Genomic DNA, 6,073 nt, shown 5'->3' with positions numbered 1-6,073 from the left:
GGACCAAAATTCATCGAAAAAAAGCTCCAAATCTCAAAATTTTTGTATTCTTTAATTCGTTTACAAACAATTCGGCAGTTCACAAATATGCCGAATTCATTAAATTCCTTACAACATCTGTAATTTCAGCTTGTGTTAAGTTTCAATGTCACACACACTTTCATTTCAAAAAAAAGCCTTATATAAATATATGTTTTAACGAAAAATCTTAGTGGAAAGCCCGTGTGACAAGCCAAACTAGTTCAGTTTTGTTTACATAAAAGCCTCATTTTTTTAACTAAATTTTTTCCAGAGCTCGATTATATCAACTTTATCATAAATTTTTTTTTTTTTATTTATTATTACGGCTGTTTAGGCCTAAAACTTAAACTACTATACTAAGTACAATTCATTATTATATCATTTATTTCTATTGAATATGCTGTTGGAATGCCATGTGATTCCGATCAGCATATTTACTGGCGTAACAAACGGACGAGTCTGGGAGCAGTCATTTAAGGAAGGTTGGAAAGGACGCGTTTCAAATCCTCCAGGGCTCCCAGCTTAAGGCAACAAAATTTGGAACTTATATTTTTCAATTATATTTCTATTTTAAGCTGTCGGAATGTATTGGTCTCCGATCAACACAGCTAAACATGTCTTTGGATGTTGGAAATTAAAGTGTACCCAATCACCCCTCAACTTTGTTTAGTAAAGACGCTGTCGGAACGCGTGAAGATTCCTATCAGCACAGCTCAAAATATATTGGGAGGTTGAAAAGGACGTGTTTCCAATCTCCCCTGCTCCAACTTTTGTTTGACCTTATTTTGGTTACACATCATATAATTTTTTTGTTATATTAATGCTGTCGGAATGCGAGTGATCCCGATCAACAACAGTAAATATAGGCTGAAAATACCGAATTCCAGCGAAATTTGTTGTTGGAACTGTCTGGAGTTACAGGTGGCGACTGATTTTCTTCTCCTTAGGGCCGGGTGCATTGTATTTTGCTGCTACCAGTATTACCATTCCCTTTTCGCGCTCCAGTATCGGTATGTCATGTAAAAAATAAAAGAAAAAAAAATAAACTTTATCTTATTGGAAGGGTTTTACAATGCTTTTTTTAAAAGTATTGAAGTTATTACTACTTTTTATGTGGTTAGGAAGTTCATTGAAATATTTCAGGCCCTTATAAAATATATTTTGCTTGCCCACTTCTGTTTTGAAAAGAGGTAATCTAAAATTATTGTTTTCTCTGATTACGTATGAATGTGCATCATTTACTTATCTAAGATTTTCGCTGAGGTGTGTTGGTAATTTACCGTGCTTAATATTAAATACAAATTTCATATAGTGGTAGAATATGAGCTGTTTTATACTCAACAAGTTTAGTGCTTCTATCATGTTATTAATGGGAGTATCATACCTCATGTTTAATATAAATCTCATAGCTTTATTTGGCATAACTTGTAGCTTATCTACCTGAGTTGCAATGGCCATAAAGAATATTGTGGGACAATATATGAAATGCGGCTCTATGATGGATTTATACACTTTCAGTTTGTATTTTCTACTGATAAATTTGCATGACCTTTTCCAAAAACCAATTTTCTTGCCTATTTTGGCAACTATATAATCAATATGATCATTAAATTTTAATTTATTATCAATCTGAACCCCTAAGTACTTGAAAGTTTTAACTTCGTTAATGTTTGAGTTCATTATTTTTAGCTCGATATTACAAGATTCCTTATTCATCGCTCTAGATATGACCATAAAATGGGTTTTATTAACATTAAGTTTAAGCTTATTGTTACAAAGCCACCTGTATAGGGTGTTCAAGTCTTCCTGCATTTTGCTCCTAGCTAACAGGATATCAAGTTCACTTACTTCGAGCAGTGCGTCATCCGCAAACAGCCTTATTTTACTATGTTTTAGCGCCGAAGATATATCATTTATATATATGTTAAATAGGACCGGTGCCAAAACCGATCCTTGTGGCAATCCAATTCCTGTCAATACCTCTTCCGAGACAACCGACTCAATGGCTGTTTTTTGTCTTCGGTTACCTAAAAAGCTCTGAAACCACTGCAGCTCGCTGCCCCTAATTCCAATTTTTTCTAATATTTTAATCATTATATTTCTGTCTGTAGTTTCAAATGCTCTCTTTAAGTCGATAAAAACCGCAAGTATACTTTTCTTTTGATTTAGTTTTTCTTTCCAACTCGATATTACATAATTTAAAGCCGTTTCACAAGAGTGGCCTTCTCTGAAACCGGATTGTTCTTTAATTAGTATTTTATTTATTTCCAAGTAACTTATGAGCTGATCTTTTACTACTGTTTCTAGAATTTTTCGATATTCGGCAACGTGTTGATCGGTCTCAGATCTTCTGCCTTTAATGATTTTTTTACTTTCTTTATTGGCACTATTGTTGTTCCATGCGTCGGGCACTATTCCCTCTACTAATGATTTATTTATGATATCCGCATAGAAATGTCCCATGTATGACACCGAATCCTTAATTACTCCTTCTGATAGTAAATTTGTTCCTCCGATTTTATTTTTTAACCTTTTAGCTATCAATATGACATCATCAACCGTAACTTCTTGGAATTTCAGACATGTGCTAACCGTGTATTGCACACTGTCGGCACTATCCAAAGTTTCGATTTCTCGATTTATGTCACCAATACTATCAGCAAAGAAAGAATTCAATGCTTGAGCTATATCCTCGGGTGTTTCATATCTTATACCATTTACAATCACTGTCAGGATATTGTCAAGCACCTCAGTTAAGTTTACTGCTTGCTTGAGGTGTTTCCACATTAATTTCCTATCAGAAGAATTTAAGGCAATATTTTTCTCCATATACTTAATCTTTTTAATTTTGATTAGTTTCTTATAATACTTCGCAACCGTATTATATTCCGAAAATTCACCAGATCTTCTGGCTTGTGAGTGCAATTGGATTTTTAGTTTGTTAATTTCGGTCAGTTCATGATCGTACCACTTATTTCTCAACCTCACTATCCTGTCTTGTTCTGATGTTAATAAACCAATGCAGTGTGATAAGCAGGTATTTATATATTCAACCGAGTCATTGAGATGCATATTTTTTAATACGCTGAAATCATAGTTTCTTAATAAGTAAATGAGGTTATCAGCAGAATAATTCTTCCAACACATTGTGGGTATCATTCTCCGCAGAGGATTTGAATTACACACTTTGAAAGCAAATGAAATGGTTTCGTGATCAGAAATTCTGTGATTTTCAAGATTAGTACAGGACAGTACATCAGCATTTGCATATAATAGATCTATTCTCGTTTGGGACCTCTCAGCAATCCTTGTATTGATTTTCACCATTTGCCTCATCGCGCTACGTGAAAATATCTTATTGAGCTTAGAACTCGTTGCGGTATTAACATTCATGTTAATGTTAAAATCCCCAATTAACAAGGAGTTTGTACCACTCTCCAGTTCCTCAGAAAGTATAGCTTCCAAGTGATTTAAAAATTCGATATCACTAGAGCTTGGAGAATGGTACAACACACCTATTTGCCATTTAATGTCGAACTTTTTTAATTTAATTATAGCACACCAAACATTTAAATCAATAGATCTATTATACCTGACTTTGTACTCGATACCTTTTTTTAATAGTAAGACTACACCTCCTGTGTGTCTACTATGAGAATCGCAACGAACCGTTGTATAATAAGGAGTGTTTATTTCCGCATCACTAACATCCGGTGTTATACATGCTTCTGAACATAGAATGATGTCCGGATCTAACTCTTCTATAATTCTTTCGAGTTCAGGTTTGTTGGCTAGAAAACTACAAATATTTAGGTAAATGCACTGTAAGTTAAAAGCTTTTATCCCCCGATCAGCTAGTTTTGGTGGCTAAAAGCCCACACGTTGTCTTTGTAGCTTAAGTTTCCTTAAATAAACTGGGCATTCATGACTCATGATGTTGTGTTCTGTATTAATATTAAAACCTAACCGATTATTACTATCTATACAATTACCACATTTATTTAGGGGTGCACTCTCTGTGCATTCTTCGACTTTATGTTCCCCGCTGCATTTACTACACCTCTGTTTAAGTGTACAAGTATCCGCTATATGGTTAAACCCTAAGCATTTATAACATCTTTTTACCGTTTGAGCATCGTAAACTGGACAGCGGTCCCAACCAATATTGATTTTCTTGCATTTCAACACGTCTTCATAGTATTTGTGCTCAATCTCAATGACTGCATTGATATATGAGTCAGTCCTAAAAGGTAAAAAAAAAAAACTGTTTCCAATAACTGAGTGCTCCAATTTTTTTTTAATGATACACAAATTTACTTCTTTACTCTTCCATACACCACTACACCATCACGCTTCAATTTTCCAATCTGTGGCTTAGATTCAGTAAGTGCGAGTTTTTAGATGTACACTTTTTCATATAATTTGTTTTACAGAAAAATTTGCATTTCAAAACTCACATTTATTGAATTCAGCCAGTTAACGAAATTTGGTTTGCTTCTAGATCCAACAATTTTCTAAACTATCTGCTAGATGAAGTGATATTTTTCGTCTTCATTTTAATTACAGCAATTTTTTCGTAAGAAATCCCTTGAGGTAAATTTAAAATTTTATAAGGGTTAATGAAGGTATGGAAAATTTTGTGGGCAGTGTTGTAGATATTTACCTCAGTGAAGAACACACAAAATTACCAAAATCCTGGCTACAGCCCAAAAAGGACCAAAATTGAAAAAAGGGCAAAAGCTGACTATAAAAATAAAAATTTTTAATCGCAGTCGTTGTACATCTATAAAGTTATCGCCTTCAAGAAGTATTTCTGGCTTCCAATTAAAATATTTCTTTTGCTGGATGAAAAAGATTTAAATATCGACGTGCCTTCACAAACTCTCAATATATCTCGGTACGCTTGAATTAAGTAAGTGGCAAGTACACTTAATATAAAATAAATTGGTTTCATTATTTTACTTAGTTTTCAATTCTTTAAACTCCACGCTTCATCAGTAGCAAGCCGTGCCAAATTTCTTTTTACCTGAGTGAAAAAGAAAGAAACTACCAAAATCGTGGCAACTGCCTAAAAAGGACCAAAATTGAAAAAAATGAACCAGTGGACCAAGTGGGGTTGGAAGGGACCATTTTTGGTCCAAATGGACGGAAAGTGGCAACCGTGGTTGGAAAGTTGGAAAGGACCATCCGTGATTTCCACCTTGATTTGCCGGCCGTTGTTCAACTATATGGTTGGCTCATCTCTACAGGAACAATATACCTCTGTATAGATTGTCAAAATCTGCTTTATTAGATGCATTTACTAATAAAATAATTTACACCGATTTGAAACTATTTTCCAAACTTTACCACAACGGCAGTTAATTGTCAATGTTGGTTACATTTGACGTTTGCGATCTCCTTTTGAGAATCCCTACGCCAGTGTAATAAATAAAATCAGCTGATAAGATGAGCTGACCACATAATTGAGCCAGAGTTTCGCTATGGAAATTTCCAGACAGCACAGTGTTGCAGAAGCATTTCGCTCTTCCAGCGGTAGTGGTGTGTAACGTAGCATGGCGTTACGTCCCTTGTTACAAGCAACGGCGCTGGTGATGCTAACGCAAAGAAATCGAACGAAACTTGGACTTCTCAAATTACAAGAAAAAATGGTGTATATTTCAAAACCCACAGTTAAGGAATCTATCCCTAGTGAAAGAGGATTAATATACACTGCTGCGGAAAAAAACTGTGACTCGTTGATTCACGTGAAAAATCAGGAGCTTTGTTGAATTTTAATGTGGATATGTGGTTAACATGAAGTTTGTTATCCACCCTTATCGCGAGTTTTATTTTCACCCGAAAATATTCACAGTTTTTGTTCACCCTATCGCAGAGGGTGGCGAAACAATTTTTCATGTTCGAAAAAGATTTCACCTTATCGGTAACTCTTTGTTCGGGCGAAATGAACAGCGGGGAAACCAAAATTTGTTCACTTATATTTTACAGGCGAACGAGAGGAAAACAAAATGTAATTAATTTTTTGTTTTGAAATTTGATTCTCTTATAATTA

The sequence above is a fragment of the Eurosta solidaginis genome, chromosome 1, assembly GCF_040869045.1.
Source record: "Eurosta solidaginis isolate ZX-2024a chromosome 1, ASM4086904v1, whole genome shotgun sequence".
In the NCBI taxonomy this organism is placed as follows: domain Eukaryota; kingdom Metazoa; phylum Arthropoda; class Insecta; order Diptera; family Tephritidae; genus Eurosta; species Eurosta solidaginis.
The sequence above is the reverse complement of the archived record's forward strand: the minus strand, read 5'-3'. Positions refer to the sequence as shown.